Consider the following 24595-nt stretch of genomic DNA (forward strand, 5'->3'; position numbering starts at 1 on the left):
AGGAGGGGAGCCTCTTCTCACCAAACTGATTTCATTCAGATGGGGTAAACTATCCTTTTTGTCTTTTGTCATACCAGTGCCACATTTTTACCCTAATGACTGATATTAGCAATAATGTTGGACAAACCAGCCAAGATGGTATCCTGAGGTAGCAAGGTGGTGCAGTGGATAGAGTACCAGACCTGAAGTCAGGAGAATCTGAGTTCGAATCTGGTCTCAGACACTTGATACTTATTAGGTGTGTGACTCTGGGCAAATAATTTAACCTTACTGCTTGTCAAAACAAAACAAAAAACCAACAAAAAACAAAAGACAACAACCAAAAACAAAACAACCCCCCCTTACAAACAAAAATAAAACAAGGTGAGATCCCAAGGCTTTCTTGAATCCTGAAGCTTTCCTTGGCCTGGCATCCCTCTCTTGTCATCCTTCTTCCCTCTTCTCTACTCATGGAGACTTCTCCTGGAGAATCTGTCTTTTTCCTCTGGGGCTATATCTCCTGAGGTCCAAGATCTCTCCCCAGCTCCATCCCCCACTCCCCCAGAATTCCTAGTGACAAGTCTATGGATTATAGTCTCTAGTAACTGCCACTTCTATTTATTTAAATTGTCCTCACCAGTTGGAGCATCTGAAGGCCCTGGAATGGAAGAACCACACAAAATCAGCAAAGTGTGGTGGAAAGAATACTAGTTTAGGAATCAGGGCACATAGTCTTCAACTGACTCAGCTAATTATTATTTGTGCAATCTTGTACATATACTTATATAGACATATAAAGATAGAGAGATACAGATATAGAGAGATTTATAGTTATATAGATAGATATAGATAGATGATAGATATGTGTGAATGTATACATATATGTAATTTAATTTTTCTGAGTATTATCTTGTTAAATGAAGGGATGGGATTAAACCAATGGGTTCTTAATCTAAGATCCATGAACTGGATTGTTTTTAATCTTGATAACTATTTCAACATAATTAGTTTCATATGCAATTTCACATATTTTATTTTATACATTTAAAAAACACAAGGATCCATGACCAAAAAAAAAAAAAATTTAACAACCTCTGGTTCTTAATGGTACCTAAAGTCCCTTCTAGCCTTTAGTCCCATGACCTATGACTTAATAAAGTAAGAAGAACAAACTCAAGGTGATGGGATAGAGATACAAAAAATATAGAACTGCCTGGAGGCTCCCTCCCACCTAAGTAAGCTTTTCCAGAAAGTAAAACAGCCTTGGCAGAGAGGGGAGCATTTGTAATGCTTATGCCAGCCCCTGCTTGCAACAAGACTGGAGAGAACAGGCCAAATTGCATACCATCTGTAGCATTCATCTCAAAGTCAACAGAATGCTTCCCGAGAGCCTCTCAGCATGGCTAGAGGGTCAAAGCAGCTGTAGCAATGGATGACCTTAAAGGTGTGTATGTGTGAGGGGAAGAAGGGGTGCAGCAATAACATATTATACAGTGTCAAAGCTTGGAGGGCCCTTTGAGACCCTCAAGTCCAATTCCCTTATTTTAAGGATAAGGAAATAGAGAAGTAGAGAAATCAGCCAACTTGCCCCAAGGTCACACACAGTGTGCAGGTGGCACAGCTAGGATTAGGAATGCTCATCTTGCTCCCAGTGTGTAGAGAGAGGGCAAAAAATACAGGAGAGGAAACGAATGGGGATAATGGCCCAAATGGGAAAGGTAACAGGAACAGGAACAGGACACATTCCAGAGACGAGGATGAAAATGAATGGGACTTGGGGGTTAGGGAGGTAACATGGAAAAGTGGAAAGAGCAATAGCTCACTTTAAAACCTCCAAATCTGTCTATCCATCTATCTATTCATCCATCCCCTATTTATCCAACCATCCCTATTTATCCATCATCATCTATCTATCCAGTCATCATTCATCCTCTATCCATTAATTTACCTGTCTATTCATCCATCATCTATCTATCTGTTTGTCTATTGATAGATTAAAAATGGAGTTTTAAAGATTTGAAAATGACTAGCTTAGGGCCACAGTGACCATTAGTGCCTGAGCTAGGCCCTCAGGTCACCTGCTTCTAAATTCAGTCCTTTTTTTCTATAACGCTTTCCTTTCTAATATATCCCTTTCTCCTTTTTTAGACTCTCCCTCTTCATTCAAATAATAGCTGAAAACTCTTGTTCTATAAAACTTGTATCTATCTATCTAATCTATTATCTGTCTATTCCATCACCTATCCATCTGCTTATCATCTATACATACACACACATACATAAATATATATATACACATACATAATATATGTATCTATACATATACACACATATATACACACATATGCATATATCTTTATATGCATGCATTTGTTAAGTATCTATTATGTGCTAGGAACTGTGCTAAGTACTTTACAATTATTATGTCATAAATTATAACAATCCTGGTAGGTAGGTGTTATTTTAATCACTATTTTACAGATAAGGAAACTGAGGTAGGCAGAAGTCATGTGATTTGCCAGAGTGACAGGGCTGGTAAGTATCTGAGGCCAGATTTTTACTCAGGTCTTTTTGATCTCAGGTCTAGTATGTTATCCACTTTGCCTCCAGCTGCTTCTAAATAATTATTTATGTGACCTTAGGGAAGTAATTTTATTCCTCTGTTCTCAGTTTCCTGATCTGAAAAATTAGGAGTTTAGATTAGTTGGTCTTTGAAGACCTTTCTAGCTCCATAGAGCTGAAACTCTATGATTCTTGCTCTGGTTATTCTAATTCTGAGACATTTTCTATTAAAGCATGCTGCTAAGATAAATGATAAATGTTGAAAGGTAAAAAATCTTTAGGAATTGGGGGTCTTCTGTCTAGAAAAAGGGCAGTGTTATATTCACTATATTAATAATAAGATGCCTTATACAGTTTTTTTCCTCCCGATAATCCTCTGACATAGATAGTACAAATATCATTTTACAGATGAGAAAACTGAGTTTTAGAGAAATCACATAATTTGCCCAAAATCACATAGCTAACATTTGATCACAGGAGCTCTAAAACACAAGGCTTTTGTTTTGTTTGTTTTGTTCTGTTTTGTTTTTAAACATCAAATCTGCTATTCTGCCTGCTATATGTATCACACAGTTTTTTAGGTTTTCAGAAGGGTGGTCATAAGCAGTTGTTTTCCCTGACCATAAAGGAAGGGAAAAGGTAAACAGATTTTGAGCAGGAGTAATATCTGATGAATATACATAAGAAGTAACTTTTTGGACCATCAGTCTGACAGACTGCCAAATGAGTCTATGGACTCTTTTCTAATAGAAGAGATTAGACAGCTATTTGTTGTGATTAGTTTAGACATTTGTCTGCCTGGTAGATGAAGAAGGGATCCATATTTTTAAGTCTTTTTCGAGGACCACAGGATTCTGTGACCTTAAAGTTACTTGACTTTAAACCATTGAAAAGAGTTTGGGAAAAGGGCACATCAAATTCAAGAAAAGTTACATTTTTCAGAGGAAAAAATTAACTAATAGAAAATTTAATTGCAAACTGCATCATGACATGTTTGTCTGTCAGAGTAGTAACTTCTTCCTTTCTTAGCTAGGGCATTGGAGGGTTAGTGAAGCTAAGGAAGCAGGTGTATTGCTTGATTTAGCATATCTACATTAGAAAGCCATTTTTAAAACTAATAATTAATAGGAGCTAAAAAAAGCTTGCTAAACTTCATCACAGAGGGACAGGTGTTAGAGAGACATATGGGACATTTGATTCAGTGTGTATCAATAGAAAATGATAGAAATAAAAAATTGGGAGACCTGAGGTCCAGTGTCATCTTTACCAATAATTAGGAACAGGCAAGAGACAGGCTCACAGACCTAGAGACAGATATGATCTCAGAGGCTGCTTAGTCTAACTCTACCATTTTACAGAGAAGGAAACTGAGAGGCTAAATGCCTGTACAAGGTCACACAGTTACTAAGTGTCAAAGGTGGAGTCTATATTTGGGTGCTCTGACTTCAGCACCCGTGATCTTTCCATAGAACCTTTTCCTCTCCTTTTCCTCCTGTATAAAATGAGAAAGTTGAACCATACACTCTCTAAGGTGTCTTCTAGTTCTCACAAATTTATGATGCTTACTTGGAAGAAAATGTCTGTGCCCAAATCTCAGGCCTGGTCATGAGGCTCTCATTCCTTTACCAGGGAAGAAATCTTAAGAGTAATTTATTTCTCAATTCCCGGTTATCTCCCTGGGTGGCTGGAGTAGTCTGAAATACACTTACAGATTTGTTTTTCACCCTTCGTTGCTTTGCAATCTCCTTTCTGATGGAAAATGCAGCTTCCCCACCAATTTTGATGGTAAGCTGTTGGATTTTTCCTGGGGAAGGCAAAGCATTTGAGTGCAAATTTCTCATTCCTTCTGCTTTTACAGCATCTCTAGAACACATATAAGCAACATAGTGTAGATTTGACTGCCTTCCAGGCATTCTCAGAATAGCCCTGCTCAAGGTCACCCACAAATTTCACCCTGCATTGGGACCTCTGCTGCTGACCTTTCCTATGGACCCTCTGTTCTACCCTCCTTCTTGGTTGCCAGGCAACTACAGGAAACAGGAAGGCTTGGCTAAATGTTCTCCTTTTGCAATATGTTTCATAAGCCATCATTGGTTTGCATTATGGGCTCCCTACTTCAGGCAGAGAAGGGCAGCAATATCTGAGTTAGATACTCTAAGGCTGTGCTTATGCATTTTATGAGAATGAAAATCTTGCCTGACAAACCCATTCCTATTCACCCCTCAGACAAGAGGTTAGTATTTTTCATAAGAGAAACACAGACGAATGGAAATTTTTAATTGCTCACCTAACACAGGGTAATAATCTAAACTACACATTCCTTTAGCATTTTAAGGTTTACAAAATGCTTTTTCTCAAAATGGCTTTGTGTACTAGGGACTTTAAATAAAATTCTCTTTGCTTTACAGATGAATAAATGAATGAATGAAAAGGTTTTATTAAGTTATGTGTTAACCATATCCCCAAGGGGAAGAAGACCACACAGAAAATGGAGTTTTAGGGATTTGAAAGTGACTAGTTTAAGGCCACAGTGATCATTAGTGCCCGAGCTGGGCCCTCAGATCTCCTGCCACTAAATCCAGTCCTCTTTCTCTATAACATTTTCCTTTCTAGTAACTCTCTTTCTCTCTTTTTAGAGAATCTACTACCTCATTCAAACAATAGCTGAAAACTCTTGTTTTATAAAGCTTCACTAAATATATTTGTTCCCCCCTCACATTCTCTTTCTTCTACCCAATCACATACTTTCAATTACTCTGCAGAGAACTATATAATGCTAGAGATGCAAGGGATCTTCAAAAGTCAACAGGTCAACTCCCTCAATTTACAAATAAAGAAATCTAGACCCCCAAAAGGAGAAGGGAATCACCCAGGATCACAAGACAAGTTATTGGAAGAGCTAGATGAGAACTAAGATTTTGTGATTTTTGATCCCATGCTTTTCCTCTTACATTTTTTTCCATTCTCTCTAAATTTCCCTCAGCAGAGGTCATAAAAAGTACTGATATATAGTTATTGCTATTGTTATTCAGTAATTTTCACAGATGACTCCTCCTGACCCTATTTAGGGTTTTCTTGACAAAGATGGTAGAGTAGTCTACCATCTGTTCTCTAGTCATTTTACAGATGAAGAAACTTAGGTAAACAATTTTAAATGATTTGAGAAAAATCCCACAGTTAGGGAACATATGAGACCAAATTTGAACTCAGGTCCTCCTAACTCCAGAGCCAGGGCTCTATCCATATTGCCACCTAGTTGCCCTTCTATATAGACCAGATGGAAGGTTGTTGATCTTTGTCCTTTGTTCTTGATAGAGGACCATGATACCAGAAAGGTGATGCCATAACATGCAAGTGAGTTGAATTTAAGGGAGGGAGGACTGTGCAAGGTCATCTGCCTCACTTTCCCTCCAGAGCCATCTGGGTCCAATGGCCAGATATAAACCAGGATGATTGGAGGTGGCCCCAGATGCAATAGGAGACCTTGGTCTTTTTAATCTAAGGTCTCAGTTTGACTGAGGCAACATCCAATCAGTGATTATCAGTTTGACTGAGGCAACATCCAATCAGTGATTAAGACTAGGTAAGAAAGGAGGCAGAGAAAACTAGGAAAAGCTTGCTGTAGAAGAGATTTAAGCTGAGACTTGAATGAAGACAGCAAACGGAAGGAGGAAGAGCACAAAGAAATTAAGGGCAGCCAGTATGGAGGCATATTGTCTTGGACAGAAAGGAAGTAGGTGAGGTGAGGCTGGGTTGTGGTAGTTCAGTTTGTTTTGCTTAATATTCTTTCTTTATTATGAGGGAAGATTCTATTAGAGGTGGGATATTGGTAAGTTCCTGGAGTATAAATAAAATTAAGCTTTTAAAAAATTTAAAATTGGTAATTGGTTTTCTCCAAGATTCTTTTTATATCTTACAGAGATCATAATTTGATTGTTTTAACAACAAGATGCAGTGAGCACTAGGTCAGATAAGCTTAACATAAGGATAGAGCCATGTCTTAGTGAGCTCTTCCTTGTGATGAGAAGCTGTGGCAGAAAGATGAGCACATTAACTTCCTTTTCATAGATTCCCGTTCCTGTGAAAATACCTACTTCAGAAAGGGAATTCCTAACTCCTCAGGGTAAATGGAAAAGTCTCAGATATCCCAGTAGATGGCAGGTAGGGGCTGAGCATGAGTAAAGGAGTCACAATTTTATTTTTTGCTACATAGAACTGAACTGATCTGGAGCTGATGGAGCCACGCTGTCTTATCTCTGCTCTTGTTGCTTTCCTGGTTTCCAGAGCAACATGAGACTCGGAGAACATACGCATTGTCAGATTTGGACAGAGAGGCGAGAGGCAGTGTTTTTCAGTAGGAACAGAGTGTGACACAAACAGGGCTACGCTGCATCCCTCGCCCAAGCTGTTGCATGCACGCTCTGTATTCCTGAGAAGCAAACATAGAAAAACTCAGAATACCCATTCCCCAGCTTGCATTTAAAGAAGAATCACAGAATTTCATAATTGGAAGAGACTTCAACAGTTTTCCTGTTTAATCTTATCACTGAAAAGAATTTCAGTATCACCAGCTTATTGCTGAAAGGAACTTTATGGAACATCTAGTCCAACCCTCTAATTTTACAGATGAGCCTACTGAGGCACAGAGAAGCAAAATAACCTGTTCAAGCCAAATGAGGCAGAAGTGATAGAGCCAGAAATCATACTCTTAGATATTAAAGCCAGTTCTACTATGACATGATGCCTCCCAAGGAATCTCCATTGTTGTACAGCTGATAAGTAGTCAGATCTAGTCTTTGATTAAAGACATCTAAAGAGTGGTAAGAGTGTATATAGAATGGCCCCAGAGGAGGAAAATAAATACACACTGTTCTCAATATGTCCCAGTCAAGAATTTGAGAAACTTTCACCAAAATCATTCTTTTGGCAATAGAAAATAAGGGAAGGATAGAGATAATTTCTAAGTTCCTGGTTATCCCAACATCCCCACACTCCACCAGATCAAGAAACAATTTGTAAATTTCAATCATTTTTCATTAGAGAACTGACAATTTTTTTTTTTGGTCCCCAAGAGATGGTGCTACTAGAAAGAGCAGGTCTTGATGAGATCCTATTTCCTGTTTAGGGTAGCAAGAAAATTTTGGAAGGTAAAGAGGGAATTTTTCTTTTCATCACTATGCTGAAGTCAAAGGTAGGATGTTTAGAAGTTACAACCTAAGCCATGTTTCCATGACTTGAAAGAAAAACTGTTGGCTCTGTTGTTAGCATTAAAAAAATTTTTTAAGAAAAATGTTTTGAGAAGGGTTGTCTGTTAGAGATAACACATTCCATCCTCAGCTCTTTGCCAAAGCCCCAAAAAAGAACTATATTTCAAAGATGCACCATTTAAAAATCTAGATTTCTAGGTCACCAGTTCATCTGGATATGAAATACTTAATAAACCTTAGACAATGATCAATCAGTTTCTGTAGTTTTTTTCCTCCCATATCCATTTTTTTCTGGAATTTTATCTCACTTAGAAATCTAATTCCTGGATTTTGAGACTAAAACTTTAATAAAAGCAACCATTAAGCAACTTAATTAAAGTCACCAACTAGTGATTCTAGTACTTCTAAAGCCATAAATAAAAATCCCCCCAAGTGAACCCTAACTGGGCATTATGATGATAAATATTCATTTCCCAAGTAGATAGCAATTTATAGACATCATCTATTCCCCAGTTGTATTCTTTCATGAGTCCCCTTGCCTTATCCTATCCTCAGGTGACAGAGTGGAAAGAATACTGTCTCAAGAATATGAGAACAAGTGTTCAAATCCTAACCCCAATGCTTACTACCTGCGTGATGTCTGATAATTCCTTAGCTTCCTTGGACTTGAGTATCCTCATTTGTAAATCTTATATTAATACAAGTTCTAGAGAAGTCAGCAGTCTTGATGACAGCTGTGGTTAAGAGAGAGGAAGCAATGTTTACAAGAATCCATCTTTCCTATGTTAAGGAATTCTTTAGACTTTGAAGATTAAGAGAAGTGCCACAAGGCTTCATGGCTTAATGGATAGAGTTGACCTTAAAACCAGGAGGAACTGAATTCAAATCCCACTCTGACACATATTGTCTGTGTGAGGCAGGGAAAATAAATTAACCTTTATGTGTTGTAGATAACTGCTCAAGACTGTAACTTGGAGAGATGGTGCCAACTTCCATTGATAGTGGAAGCTGTCTCACTTAGCAGATCCCTATACCAATGAAATCACAAATTTGATCCCTATCTCTATTCTTATTGATGATTCAACATCAAACTTTCTTTTTCTTTTTTTTTAATTAAAGTTTTTTATTTACAAAACACATGCATGGGTAATTTTTCAACATTGACCCTTGTAAAACCTTTTGTTCCAAAATTTCCCTTCCTTCCCTCTATCCCCTCCCCAGCTGGCAGGTAGTTCAATACATGTTAAATATAACATCTAACTCTCAAACCAATCACTGTGATGATCACATGAAAACAATTCTCCCATTTAACTGGTAAAAAATGATAAATACATTTTCTGGGGGCTATGTTCTCAATTCTTCCCATATGAGGATTAGGTCTTGTCTTATTCATTGATCTAGTCACAGAGATTCTGGTCACATTCCATTCCTTGGCCACAATGGAACAGCAAAGATAACTCATTCTCCAGCTCCTGGAATTTCCAACTCTTCTTTTTGGTACAGACTCTGGCATTCACTGCTCTATGAATCTGTGCAGCTAGGCAGGCCATGCTTTCACAAATACAGAGGGCATTTGACAACCAATCACTAAATACAAACAGTGAGGTGGTTCAGTGACAGAAAAATGGACCTGGAATTCAGAAGACCTGAATTCAAATCTGACCTCAAACATTTACTAGCTATATGACTCTGGGAAAGATATTTAAGCTACGCCGGCCCCAGTTTCCTCAGATGTAAAATGGGAATATTAATAGCACTTACTTTATAGATTTGTTGTGAGAATAAAATGAGAGGATATTTGTAAATTATTCTGCCAATCTTAAAGAGCTATTTGCCAGTTATCATTATTGTGAAATAATAATTGTTATGAATAATTATATTATTATGTATTACATTTCAGTTGTTTTTCAGTGATGTCTAATTCTTTGTGACTCCTTTTGGAGTTTTTCTTGGCATAGATATCAAAGTGGTTTGCCATTTCCTTCTCCAGTTCATTTTACAGATGAGGAAATTGAGGCATACAGGATTAATGACTTGCCCGGAGTCACACAGCTGGTAAGTATCTGAGGCCAGATTTTAAATCAGGAACACAAATCTTCCTAACTTCAGGACTGGCACTCTGTTCACTGTACCACCTACATCCCTATTTATCACATAATGATTATTACATTATTACATATAATAATCCTTATATTAGTAATATTGCTGCTATTTTATCTTCCAAGGAAAGTGATCTTTTGGACTGAGTAAGGTAGAATAATTCTTTTAAATCAGGAAGTAGAAACACAAGTTAAATGAGGAGACAATCAGATAGCATCTGATTGCCCTCAACATGGTCAAATCAACAAGTCTGCATACACTCTATACTAGTGTACCAGCAAAAAGCAAACAAACAAACAAACAAAACTAGGTGGATTCTAGAGCTCTTCACCTCTTTAGACTTTGAAGATTAAGATAAGTGCCACAAACTGTAAACCAATGTGTCTGACTTCCATACTTGATAAAATTCTAGAACTTATTATTAAAGGGATGATTTATGAGCAATTAGAAAAAGTGATCACTAAAAGCCAGCACAGTATGGCTCCATCAAGCAAAGGTTGTGGCACAGTAATCTGATTTCCCTTTTCAACTAGGTAACTAGACTGATAAATCAAAAATGTTGTAGAAGTAGACTATTTAGATCTCTGGAAAGATGTATATATTATCTAAAATATATATTTGTATAAAATGTGCCATATCTTTGTGGTAAAACAGAGAGATGTGCTTCATGATAGCATGGTTAGAAAGAATGAAAAATAGTTAAATGACTAGAATCATTAATGTATCAATGTTTACCTAGAGGTCTTTAATGGAGTATCCTAGGGATCTTTCTTTATCACGCAGTTCCTCTACTTCTCCCTCTTTCCCTCATTTTACCAATGACTTGAATCAAGTGTGCTTGTCCAAATTGGATATGGATATCATTTTTTCATCATGAGTCCTTTGAGATCCAAATTGAACATGATACACTTAAAGGGATGGTTAGCAGATTTCAAAAGTCCTTGAGAGGCCATCTCTCCCTAAAGCCTGAATCCTACACCACTAATTTCCTTTTCAACATCTCAGATAGAACATTTCAAAGACATTTCAAATGTACATCCAAAATAGAACGCATCTATCCCTCCTAATTCTTCTTTCTATTACTGTCAAAGGGACTACATATCATCTCAATCACAGTCATCTATGCTTACAGCCTCAGTTCCATCCTTGACTTTTTTCACACACACATTCACTCCATCTTATCAATTTGTTAACTAACTTTGTCATTTTAATTTTCACATCTTGTGCTTACATTCTTCTCTCTAGTCCTACAACTACCACTCTTTGTAAAGGCCTTCAGTATCTCACCTCTACTATTGAAAAATACTTCTAACTGATTTCTCTGCCTCAAATGTTTTTTTTTTTTTCATTCTAATACATTTGCCAAAGTGATGTTTCTAAAGTGCTAATCCAGCCATATCACACCCTCTTCTAATTCCTCAATAAATTCCCATTGTTGTAACCCTGGATAACTCCAGCATCAAATAAAAAATCCTCTATTTGACATTCACAGTCCTTCACAACTAGGCCCATTGCAACCTTTATAATCTTTTTATATTTTACTCCCTCTAAGTATTATATAATCTAAATAATCTGGCCAATTTCCTATTCCTCATCAATGATACTTCATCTCCTAGTTTCATGAATTTATACTATTTTCAATGCCTAAAATGCTCAACTTGCTTAACTTCCCTGGCTTCCTTCAAGATTCGCTTCAAATCCTACATTTTTTTTTAGCATGACCTCCTCTGTCCCTCAAGACCTTCCTTCTAATATCACCTTTCATTTAAACCATATGTATCTTGCATTTACACACAATTATTTGAAAGTTGCCATCTCCATTAGAATGTTAACCCTTCAGGATGATTTTAAAAACTTGGGAAAACTTACATGAACTAATATTGAGTGAAGAGACAGAACCAGGAGAACATTGTATATAGTAACAGTAATATTGTATCATGATCAACTGTGAATGACATATCTATTTTCAGCAATACAATGAACCAAGACAATTCCAAAGGACTTGTGATGAAAAATTGTATCCATCTCTAAATAAAGAATGAATCGATAGAGTCTAAATGAAGATCAATGCATACTTTCTTACTTTATTTTTTATGTTTTTTTTTTGAGGGGACTGTATTTTCTTTTATAATATGACTAATATGAAAATGTTTTGCAAGATTGCACATGTATAACATCAGATTGCTTAGTATCTCAGGGAGAAGGTAGAGGAAGGATAGAGAGTCTGTAACACACACACACACACACACACAAACAAATATTAAAAATTGTTTTACATGTAATTTGGAAAAAAACAAACATTATTCAGAAGGAAAAGAATATGAGCTCTTTGAAAGGATTGTTTTTGTGTTTCTCAGAACTTAGCACAGTGCCTAACACATAGTAAACACTTTTTTGTTTGACTTTTTGTTTTGTTTTGACTAAGCAACAAGTTATAATAATGAGGAAAACTGAATAAGAAGACATGTTTAAATCCTACATTTGGGTTGAAAAAATCCATTTCATCCATGGGATGAAGGAAATATGGGTAGACAAGCATACTCAATGGTTAGAAAACATCTATTAAGTACCTACTATGTGCCAGATACTATACTAAGTGTTGAGAAATATGAACAAGAAAAAGAAATCTAGTCCCTACCCTCAAGGAGCTTGCAATCTAATAAGAGGAGACAATACAAAAGGGATCCTGAAAAACAGAAGGGGGAAAAGGAAGTATCATTCATTACTGTGAAAAAGATGTAGGGGTTTCACTAAAACCCATAAGCTTAATAGAAATTACCATTAGGAAACAACACTCAGAAAAGTTAATACTATCTTAAGTATGCATAGCAGATTAGGGAGCTATAGTCCAGAATGAGGGAGATAATAGTTCTAATATACACTTTCCACATCTGGAATACTGTGCATTTTGGTCTATTACATTTAAGAAAGATTTAGCAAAACAGCATGTTAAAAGAGAGAGGAAAAGGATAGTGTGATGACTGGACAATATACCACAAACATCAATGGAATCACATTGTGAAAAAGGGGGCCAAAAAGAGGGGCGGATCCCTCATGAAGGGTTTATACAAGGGTTGTGGAAGACAAGGAAGTGCTAGGATGGGGGATAGTGAGAAGCATATGCCAATTCTTTGTGAATGTTGGTGCCATGGGGCAACATTTCATTTGATTGCTATTTACAGTTCTTATAGTGATAATCTTGTCCAACCTATATTAGGGAAAAAAAATCCCACTAAAACATTCCTAAAAAGGGAACATCAAGTCTCTTCTTGAAGATCTTCAGTACCTTCCAGAAAAGCCTGTTTCAATTTTTGTAATCTCTAATTTGCTTGTAAATTTTTCCTTCCATCAACCTAAATTTGTCTCTGCAACCATCCTCCACTGCTCGGGGTTCTATCCTCTGAGGCTAAGAAGGATGAGTTCCATCCCTTTTCTATGTTATAACACTTCAATTACTTGAAAACAAACTGTAGTATGGTGTTGAATTTTGGATGTGAAATTTAAGAAAGGAACTCAATAATCTGGACAAATCTCTAGAGGATGGTGACAGTATTATGAAATGACATTAGTTCATGTTGTATGAGGATCAGCTGATAACATTAGATTCAGCCCTGGAGATAAAATTTAAGGAGGACATCAATTATTTGAAAGCAGTTAAGTGGTGCTATGGATAGAATGTTTGACCCAACATCAGGAAGACTCAACTTCTTGAGTTCAAATTTTGCCTCACGCTTAATAGTTGTGTCATCCTAGGCAAGTCACTTAACCCTGTTTGTCCCAGTTTCTCCTCTGTAAAATGAGCTGGAGAGCAAAAGGCAAACCACTTTGGAATTTTTGAAACGAAAACCCTAAATTGGACACAGAAAAACAAAACTAAAAAACGACAAAAACATTTTGAAGGGTTATATTTGAAAGAGGGTTTAGACTTGTTATGCTTGACCCTAGAGAACAGAATGATGAGTAGTGTGTGGGAGTTGCAGAGAGGCAAACTTGAGATTAAAGTAAGGAAAAGCTTTTTAATGATGCTATCTCAAAGTAGAATGAGATGCCTTGGAGGTAGATCATTTCATTGGAGGTATTAAAGCAAAGGCTGGGTCATCACTTGTGGGAAATAGAATGGAAGGAGATTCTTGGCTGGTTACAGGTTGAACTAGAGATCCCTTATGAATCAAGGATTCTGTGATTTCACAAGATATTTATAAGTATGCTTTATAATTTTTCACTTAAAAGATGTCAGGACCCTTACAAACAATCCTAAAAGTATAAATGAAAATCTGAAGTAGAAGAGTTGGCCTCTGTGGTGTGCACCAAATCCTGACTCCCTTATTATCTTCTACAAGAATACAATATTTAAACTTTCAAGTGATAATACAATTCTAAGTACTTTAATGAGTTCTGCTCCAAAGACATTTTGTTGGAAAGACAGGTCAAAGGAAAGAGGGATTCAGCTGTGGTGTTCTTTAGTTTCCATAAAGTAAGTCAGCAATTGTGATTAAATTATCATTTGTAAATAAATCTAATAAATATGCCAAGAATTTATTAACTATCCATAAAATTTATAGAAAACATAATCTTTATCCTCTATTCTTTTGAAATGGAGTTACGGAGAATATACATACCTATAACCTGCAAAAAAAAAGAGGGCATATTCCAATGTACCCAATCCATAAAGGCAAATGCCTTTGAGACAGTGTTGCAAAATGGGTAGGGGACTCGACATAGAGTAAGGAAGCCTTGGTTTTAAATCCTATCTTAAATACCAGCTAGCTATATGACCCTAGGTAAATCCTTCAGTCTTTAGTGGCTCTGGCTGCTCTGGGCAACCTCTCCTGCAACTCAATCTCTAAAACTCCCCTGTAACAGAGTGGGTTGAAATTAATGGCCTTTAAGATTTTTTTTAAAGCTCCAGTTCTATTGTTCTGTGATCTTAGAATCCATTATCCTAAGCCTAGGACTGAGCATTGAGCAGCCCCAGGCAAGTAAAGTTAGGTACAGTTTGGCTTTAATGACTTCCTTCCTTTTTGGATGGCTTTAGATGTACATATGTATATATGCACATACATGCATTACTTCTAAAGCAAAGAAGACATTTTTCAGCCTAGGCTATGGTACATAGACTTCAGATGGTAGAAGGATGCTTTATTCTTTAGCCCAAGCATTTGATCTCAAATTTCCCTCCTGAGTATTTAAATCAACAGGGAATTCATTTCTCAAGGCACACGTGCGTGCGTACATACACACACACACAGCAATTTTTACAGTCTAGGTTAAATTGATGATAACTGTCTATTCTTCCTCAACCTCATTCTTTATCTTTATCTACCCTTAGAAAAGGTTAGATAAAGTACCCCCCACTCCAATCAGGAGCTATTCTCATCCCAGTTCCCTTTCGTTCATTCCTCTTTTCACCATTAACCATATTTCATTTCATTTTTTTCTCTTTCATGTAATCAGCCTGGTACAATTTGCTTGTATAAACAGGAGGCCAAGGCTGGGGTGGGGGTGGGGGGGGCATTCCACTTGTGATGACGGCTCTGCCCTTTATGCATTATCCCTGCCTTGTTTCCTGAAACCTTTCACTAGAGCCAGACTTGGGGGAGAATTATATTAAACAGTTTGACTCCAAAACTAAACAGCCCCTGAAACATTAGTGGTTCAAAGATCTCCTGGTGCATTTATGAAAAGCCATTGATCTGGGTGGAGGTGTTATAAGACTTGAAATGCACGAACAGAGTGAACTCTTTGCCTGGAAGGAAGGAGAGTGGTTTTCATTAAAAGTCTGTTCTTTATCTCATCACATTACTGAATTGACTACATTGAGATGGGCTATTCTCCTTGTCTTGAAGTGACCCTAAGTGTGGTCAGAAACTGTGATAAGATAATGTTCATTTTTACAGTAGAAAATACTAAATGAAAGGACTGTTACCAAATATACATGACATGAGAATATGTTCTTTAGTGAAGAAATTGGTTTGTTATAACCCTATCCCCAAATTCCCAAGAAAACTAAAAAACACAACAGAAAGAAATCACATGAATCACCATGTATGGCTACTGAAGGCCTGAAGAGAGATCATATTCATAGTTGGAACTTGAAGAAATATTGAAATTTAGAGATAACTAGATGGTACAGTGGATGGAGAGCTGAGCTTGGAATCAGAAAGTCCTGAATTCAAATTCAGCCTCAGACACTTATTAGCTAGAAATCACTTAATTTCTCTGTGTCTTAATCCACTGGAGAAGGAAATTGCAAACTTCTTCAATATCTTTGCCAGGAAAACCCCATAGGCAGTATTGAGGGAAGTCTACAGCGTCACAAAGAGCTGGACACAACTGAACAGTAACAACAACAATGCTAGACAAATCACTCAACTTGTTTTCCTCAGTTCCTTCTCTAAAAAAAACAATAATCATAGCCTCCCAGAAATGTTGAGAGGATAAAGTGAGATAATGTATGTAAAGTGCTTAGTATGGTCCTCAGCATAAAATGAATGTTTAATAAGTAATTCTTTGCTTTCTCCCCTTTTTATGGACCCTTTTTCTGAAAAATAGTTTTAAATGCATGAAATAAAATACATGAAATCACAAAGGAAACAAATCAACATACTTTATCAAGAGGTTTTTTTTTTTTTTTAATTCCACAGACTACAGATTATGACTACTTGATCTTGAATAACAAACTCTCCTTCCACTTCACAAATGAAGAAACAATGTTGAGAGAAGTGAGGCTAAGGAACTTGACCAATCTTACAATAACTTCACCAATACTTCATAACCAGCTAGTTATTACTGGAGTCCTAGCAAAGCCTCCTGAATCCCAGCATAGTGTTTTTAAGAGAGTAAAAGAAGAAAAATAAAAATAGGATGATAGGATCAAAAATAGGATGAGTGGGCTAATGATCTGGAAACACCAAGTAAAAGGAACAAATAAGGGGATGATAGATACAGTGGTTATAGAGTATGAAAGGAGAAGAAATATTTAAATCATAAATGGAAGAAGAGAGATACAAAAAGTCCAATGAAGAAAATATGAAGGAACAACTATAATATGGGAAAACTTTGCTCATATTTGGTTTCCTCAATTCTCAAAATTTTTATTTTTCAAAATAGAAGGATATTTAAGTAGGGCAAAGTCAAAGAACATCACAGTTTTATGAAAAAAGCAATTCAAAAGTTCCAAATGGGGACTCTAATGTGTCCAAAAAGATGAATTCTAAATAAAAGTGATGGCAGAAAAATTCTTCACCTAAAGATTATCCTCTTAGAATACAGACACATTTCAGAGCATTTCAAAGGTTGATTATGTCAATGTTATGGGTGTGGAAACTGAGGCAAGAAATTAAGCTGCTTTAATGAGTGATTGTGTAAAGCCTTACATATCTAGGGCCCCATGGGCAATTCACTTTGTTTAATGCAAAAAAAAAAGTCGAATTAGATTAGTAATGCAGTCCCTCCTCTGTTATGAAAATAAAGTGAAGGATCTTGGAGAGAAGTGGAAAATGATACATTTCTCTGTTTCTCATTTGAGAAACAATCATTCTTCCTTTAGCACAGTATGTCTGTGTGTGAGGTTTCAGGGTGTGGAGAAAGATACCTAACTCCATTGGAATCTACTGTAATTTAGCTGTAATTAGTGTCTGTGCACTCTCCATCAATGTGGCTCCATTAATCTGGTTAATCCTAATCTTCTAATATAAAAAAAAAAAAGCCCCTGAGTGCTTTGGGTCCTTTTCAACACTTCCTACCCACCTTTTCATTTTGTACCACTACCTCATATTTGCAGCATTAAGACATCTTTACCTCAGTGCCAGGGAAGAACCAATCCCTTGGCCATTCTCTTAGTTCTGATTTTTACTGTTATTGTTGTTCAGTTGGGCTTTTGTTGGCAGAGATATTGCAGTGCTTTGCTATTTCCTTCTCCAGCTCATATTACAAATGAGGAAACTGAGACAAACAGGATTAAGGGACTTGCCCAGAATCATTCAGCTAGTTAAGTGTCTGAGATCAGATTTGAACTCAGGATGGGGAGTCTCCTTGACTCCAAGCCCCATATTCTACTTATTGAACCATCTACTTGTCCTGATTGATTAGTCTCCTGAATTAACCTTTTCCCATGTAACATCCTGTTTGAGGTGTAATCTGCTCTCTGACTCACAGACCCCATCTCTGCCATTATTTAAGAAGGGCCTAAAATCTTTGGTGTTATAATAAGGCTCCACAGACAAAGTGAGAGATGTTGAGTTCCCTTTATGTTCTTTCCTTCCTGATTAAACTTTTATGTCCTTTTAGTTCACATTAACTTATTACCTTAGTATAGCCTCTTTTTTTTTTTTCCTATATGGGGATAGGTATAACAAACTCAAGGCCTGGATTCGATTAAGAGAACTCCTAATGAGGAAACTCTTTACCAATATAGATTGACATCTTCTCTACATTTTATAGTATTAGAAATCTTATAAGAACAATAAGAGATAGATTGAACTGGGAGAGGGTCACTTATAAGACTTGAATACAGGTCTTTCTGCAGCTGAGATCAATTCTCACTCATCATACATCAGTCTGAAGCATTTTTGATCTAAATAAAATTAAGAAATTATCCAGACAGTAAGCTTCTTTGCTGAAAGCTCCCTGAGGGAAAAGACTATGTCATTTTTTTCACATTTTCCCACAATGCCTAGTTTAGTGACTGACACATCATAGCTTTTCAACAAACATTTGTTAACTGAAATTGAAGGTACTTCATGTATTTTTTCACTGTATAAAACTGATTTACACATAGACTGAGGGCATTCTTGATGAAACTATGAAAAGAGAACAAGCAAGTTTATGTAAATAATATCCTACAGTGGGCCACATTCTTACATTTGCACAACTGGCTGAAAAGTACATATAAACAAGAATCTACTTTATTTATTATAGGATGATTATTTTTTTTAAAAACGATTTTATGGAGTAGAAAGAAGTATGATCTTAAAGATTCTCCCCTAATAAGATGTCCCATGAATATAAAACCATACAAGATTTCTTGATCCACCTAATGGCAGAAATAACTTGAATGATCCTTCTTTATCAACAGCAAGTGAGTAACAAATGAAAGAGGCATTCCTTACAGAAAAATTAAGGCTTCCTTCATGATCCTCTTTTTGTGGATGACGTGTATATTTTTGTCCAGCTCTAGAATACAACAAAACCTCCCAAATGAGGCCCATAAACACTTAAAATAATCTGGCTAAACATATCATATAAGAGAAAACAAGTAGAAAAAGAATGCCACATTGATATACAGTTGTATGGACAGCCCATTGAGTTGATCCATCACAACTTATATTGTGGAAAGATAGCAGAAATGAACAATAAGCTAGGTACAGTATTTATCAGGTGGAAGAAAGTAGACTAGATGATGATGGAGAAACAATTTAGTATTTTTAAAGATCCTAACATATGCCCTGAATTCCAAGTTTTTAATACCAATATTCTACAGATGAAGCTAAACAGTTGTGTATCCTTTAACACCATATCTACATAGAATCATAATTGTCCTAAAGGAAAACAGAATAAGGTATAGTGGGTATAGGTAGGAGGCATGATATTACTAATAATTTGCAAGCGAGAAATGGAATAAGAGCTCTCATCCTGGAGATGTTTGATCAAGGAGTGGGGCTTGTTAAAGAAGTGAGGGTTAGGAGTAAAAGAGAGATAGCTCAAGCGCTGCATCGGTGCCCAAGTAATATTAAAAGAAAGAGAAAGGCCTAGAGAAAGGCTTCTAGTATAGTGGATGAACTCCCCATGGAAGAGTTACAAGTGAGCATTGCATAGGTTATGAAGGCATGTCTGGGTCGAAAAGGTTATTCATAACAATGAGATAATGGATTCTTTGAGGTACTAATGTATCCATTCACTAGACATTCTTTTAATGATCCTGAGTTATTTACTGATACCAAATCTCATTATTTTTTAATATCAGTAGTCTTTTATTGATGGCATGTGCTTGTGAGTCATGGAATACTCCAAAATGTGGAGAGTAAAAATCACCAGCGACCCAAAGAGTGATAGAGAGATGCACAGGAGGGTAAAGTAGGCTGCAGTATATTATACATTTCCCATAAAGACCTAAGAAATGGCATGAGGGATTTCATCCAGGAAATGTGTGATGGGCAAAAGAGGCCAGCTGGTAATGTATCAAGAATGAGGAATAACAGATGGATAGTCTGAGTGCTGCTCGAGTACCCATGAAACAGAAAAAAAAGACAGAGAAGAAGGCCTCCAGCATGGAGGGCAGGCCTTTTGTGGAGGATTTATGGAAGAACACAGATAAGCATTACATAGGATGAGACACTGTGGATGGGTTGCAATCTGCACAGATGGAGGGAGTACCCACAATGATGAGAATTATGGCTCCATGGGAGTAGATGTAGGACCCTAATGGTTACACCCCTCATAGCACTGGGAGAATGATGATTCCAGATTTAAGGTATCCTGAGGATCCCAGCTGCAAAAATGATAAGCTCACAACTTCTCATAGATATGTTTACCTTTTAATGGTCAAATAGTCTTAGGACAAAATTTAACTCAAAGCAAAAGCATTTATTGAGATAGAACATTTTTTTTTTAGGGGAAAAACTATTCTGTCTTTCCCCATCATAATCTAAGGGCACACTTTCCTAGAAATATACATATCATCAATGAACAGAGTGAGCAAGTAGAGAAACAATGCATAAATACAGAAATCATCTGTGTGTTTAGTGTGGCGCCAGGTTTTATAGGAAGACAGTATGGTTTACTAGATAGAGTCTAAATTCTAGCCCCAACTTTATCTTTAATTAATATTTATGCTATTTTGGACAAGGCCCTTCAGCCCTCTGAGCTTCAGGCTCTTGTTCATAGCATGATGTCTTTCCTACCCACTCCACTATATTGTTGTGAAGATAATAGAAAATATTAGAAAATACTTTGAAAAAGCAGTTTTACATTCCTAAAAAGGCAGGGCATAATAATACATTTTTAAAAAGAAAAATAATTAAGATACCCACTAATATAGTCAGATGCAAACAACAAAAATGGATAAATATTTACATCATAAGATGTAATCATGAGAACACATATGCAAAGCCAACTCACACCTTCACCATGACCAAATCCCCTGAAGTCCATTCATGTTGTCCCCTGGGCTTTTCCTCACCAAGTGATACATCTTACACATTGTGACTTGGGCACTGCTCTGCTGCTTTTTCCCTCTTCAGAGCACTTGTTCAACTGAGCTCACTCAGCTGGTTCTCTATGGGGCACACTGTTCTGTAAACAGGTTACAGACTCCATCACCTTTGGATTCTGACTAAGCTGAAAATTCTCTGCTGGGGCATTTAGTAGGCTATTTCAAAAATAACTAGAATGTTTAATCTAGCACCAGCAGAAAGCTTCCCTAGCTCTGCTCCTTAGGATCTCAGCTATAGAACTGCTATCTCCGGAGGGAAAGCATTTTAGCTTCAGTCACCAAATTCTCTCTCTCTGAACCCTTCCCAAAAGGATGGATGAAGTTCAGGTGCCCATCTCCTCTCAAGCTACTCTCAAGTATATTTTTCCTCAAAGTGGTTCTTCAGTATTCAATCGATGCTAATGGAGGGAAGGTAAGGGAGGGAAAACCCTTTTCTTTCTTTTTTTTTTTTTTCAGTGAATTCTGCAAGAAGTACAAGCAAATCTTCAAGAGCTGAACTTGTCTTCATACCTGGCTCTCTTCTCATGATTCAATCAGGGTTAGTTCCCCCATTTAAAAATTCTCAGCTTTCTGTTTAGATACAAGACAGGTGTATATTGTGGCTACCGATATCAATTACATTTTTGTGTAGTCACACAAAAACTAACACTCATGCATGATTGGGGAAGAATTATATGATACGTGGCAAATGTATCACTAGAAGTCAGATTCCCTTAATTTCACTAATCATGTTAAGGATCTCTCCTAATGAATATCACTCCTAAAAATAAGTATCATGTGAATATCCATTTATTCATTGTATTCAGTTGTTTGCAACTGACCATATTAGTGGGTATTTCAATTATTTTTCCTGTTAAAAATATATTTTTATGCAATGCTTTTTAGGAATGCAATACTGCTTTTTCAAAGTATTTTCTAATATTTCCTATTATCTTTATAACAGTATAGGGCAGTAAGTAGAAAGGCCATCATGCTATGAACAAGAGCCTGAAGCTCAGAGGATTGAAAGGCCTACTCCAAAATAGCACAATTACTAGTTAGAAATAAAGCTGGGGTTAGAACTCCAGTTCTATCTAGTAGACTATACTGTCTTCCTATAAAATCTGGCACCACACTCAACACACAGGTACTTTCTGTACACTTTTAGTGGTGTTAATAAAGTAGATATGACCCCAGTGGTGGGTTGAACCAGCTTAAAATGAGAAATGATTGTTAAATTTGCATCTAGGAAATAGACAGGGCTTGATTTAATCTTCTCCTGCTTGTAGCATTAAAAAAAGTGATGGGGAAAAATCTCAGTAATGCAGATTGACCTTAACAAAGTTTTCCTCTGTACATTCTCTCCCCCCCACCCCCATCAAGCTGGTTGTTAAACATTTACCATCATACTCATGCACTTCCCCCACTAGAAGAAATTATAGAAATAAACTATAGCTCAACTATGCAGCCTTTACATAGCTATCTAGTTCCCTTTGGTTTCATGTGGGTGTGGGGAGTAGAAATTGCAATCTGTTCTCCAGATGACAATCTGCCTCACACTGAGTGCCTCTCCCTCCCATCCTCTGTTGTATGAGCATTCTTTCATAGTTAGTACCACTGATTGGGGAAGAGTTATATGAGCAGAAACCAGCCCACCGAGTCACAAGTGCCCTTCAGAAGTTTACAATATAATGAAGGCCATGGGACAGACAATATGGAAAAGAATTACAGTACTTATATCCTAAATATATCAGCACACCCATAAAGTAATTCATTATGACTCACTCACTGAGAATATGAAATAATATTTTTCCTTGGTTTAATTCTGCAGAGAGGTTTCTAGGAAACAAAACTCCTTTGCTTCTAGATTTAGATCATTTTTATAATTCTTTGTCATTGTTTTTTGAATGTGAAAGCTTTGACAGTTACTTTCTAAATCTAATTTTAACCATTGTATACACTAATTAAAGGGACTTTACTAAGGTTTTTTTTTCCCACTACTTTTCACTTAAGGGTTGATGACATTTTTTATTCTCTGCAATCTACTTTTAATCATATTCATTTTATATGCCATTCATTTGAGTGGTGTGATCCTGTTTTCTATTTATTTATAAAATTCACTGACATAAATCTGCTACTTACTGGTTTCTTGTTTGCTCTCTCACAGGGAAGATGCTGAGGGAAGTTTGGAAGCTAGCAGAAGAAGCTATAGTCACTGATTTCTGTTAGTGTGGAGATGCGCAAAGCAAACTCACCATCATCTCCATAGTGGAATCCTACAGATCATAGGCAGCTATGTGATAGAGTGAAAAGAGTGCTAGACCTGGAGTCAGGAAGAACTGATTTCAAATATGGTCTCAGATATTAACTAGCTGTGTGAACAAGGGCAAGTCACTTAACCCTGCTTGCCTCAGTTTCCTCATCTGCAAAATGAGCTGGAGAAGGAAACGGCAAACCACTTCAGTATCTTTGCTTAAAAAAACCCAAAAGGGATTACAAAGATCAGACATGACAGAAAAACAACTGAACTGAAGAATACAGGACATGTGTCTTAGACATCAATAAACAACAGAGGAACCTGGTCTCTTGTTATAAAAATCTTTCCTTCCCTCTTCCTGTTAGAATCCTTGGTTTCCTTTGAGATTCAGTTCTATATGGAGCCTTTCACGATTCCCCCAACTGATGGTGCCCTCCTCTCCAAAACAACTGTTTATTTGTTTTGTGTGTATATATGATGTCAGCAATGTAGGTAGTGTAGTAGATTGAGCATTGGACCTGGAGTCAGGAAAACCTTAGTTCAATTTCTGTCTCAGACATCTCCTAGCTGGGTGACTCTGGGCAAGCCACAACTTTTGCCTGCCTCAGTTTTTTTTTATGTAGAAAATAGAGATAATAATAGCATTTACCTCTCAATGTTGTTGTGAGAGAAAAATGCAATAATATTTATGAAATGTTTTGCAAACTTTAAAGTAATGCATGTTAGCTATTATTATTACTACATAATTATGAGTATATACATAAAAATCCTTATATATAGATACATCTTGTTTCCCTTGATAAAATACATGGGATAATTATTTTGAGACTAGGAGGTCTCACTAGCACATAACAATGTTCATAGATGGGTTCTCCTTGTCCCCATCCTCCAAAGTTCATTCAATAAATGTGTCTATTTCCTAAAAATATCCTGCTTAAACATTAGCCACAGTATATGTATGTATTTATACACATATACATACACACATACTTATCCATACACATATACGTATACAGGTCCTTGCTTTTTCATTCATTAGAATCTAAGTTCCTCATCAGTAGAGATTGTTTCATTTATCGCATTTCTTTTTCCAGTGGCTAAAATAGTGCCTGGCAAATATGCCTATTTGTCAATTGACTGACAGTCCCTTTCCCAAGACCACAGTCTTGAGGAGTGATAATAAGAATCAAAGTGTTTCCATATCTGTTCCTTCTCTTAATAACATCTCTTCCTCTCTACCCCCTACCATGAGTTTTGATCAGAAATTGGTCAGCAGGAAATACAGATCTCACTTTTGTT

General features: G+C 36.7%; 1 protein-coding gene and 1 long non-coding RNA gene across 4 annotated transcripts in view; one reads left to right on the forward strand and one right to left on the reverse strand.

Annotated features, from left to right (window-relative positions):
- Positions 1 to 24595, reverse strand: part of SLIT3 (slit guidance ligand 3) — a 778163-nt gene that overhangs the window by 412930 nt on the left and 340638 nt on the right. The gene's annotated exons all lie outside the window — the stretch shown is intronic.
- LOC127550181 (uncharacterized) lies at positions 20619 to 23620 on the forward strand. The gene is made up of 2 exons (XR_007950786.1): positions 20619 to 21598; positions 23207 to 23620. It is a non-coding gene; the product is annotated as an uncharacterized LOC127550181 (long non-coding RNA).

The sequence above is a fragment of the Antechinus flavipes genome, chromosome 2 (assembly GCF_016432865.1).
Source record: "Antechinus flavipes isolate AdamAnt ecotype Samford, QLD, Australia chromosome 2, AdamAnt_v2, whole genome shotgun sequence".
Classification (NCBI taxonomy): domain Eukaryota; kingdom Metazoa; phylum Chordata; class Mammalia; order Dasyuromorphia; family Dasyuridae; genus Antechinus; species Antechinus flavipes.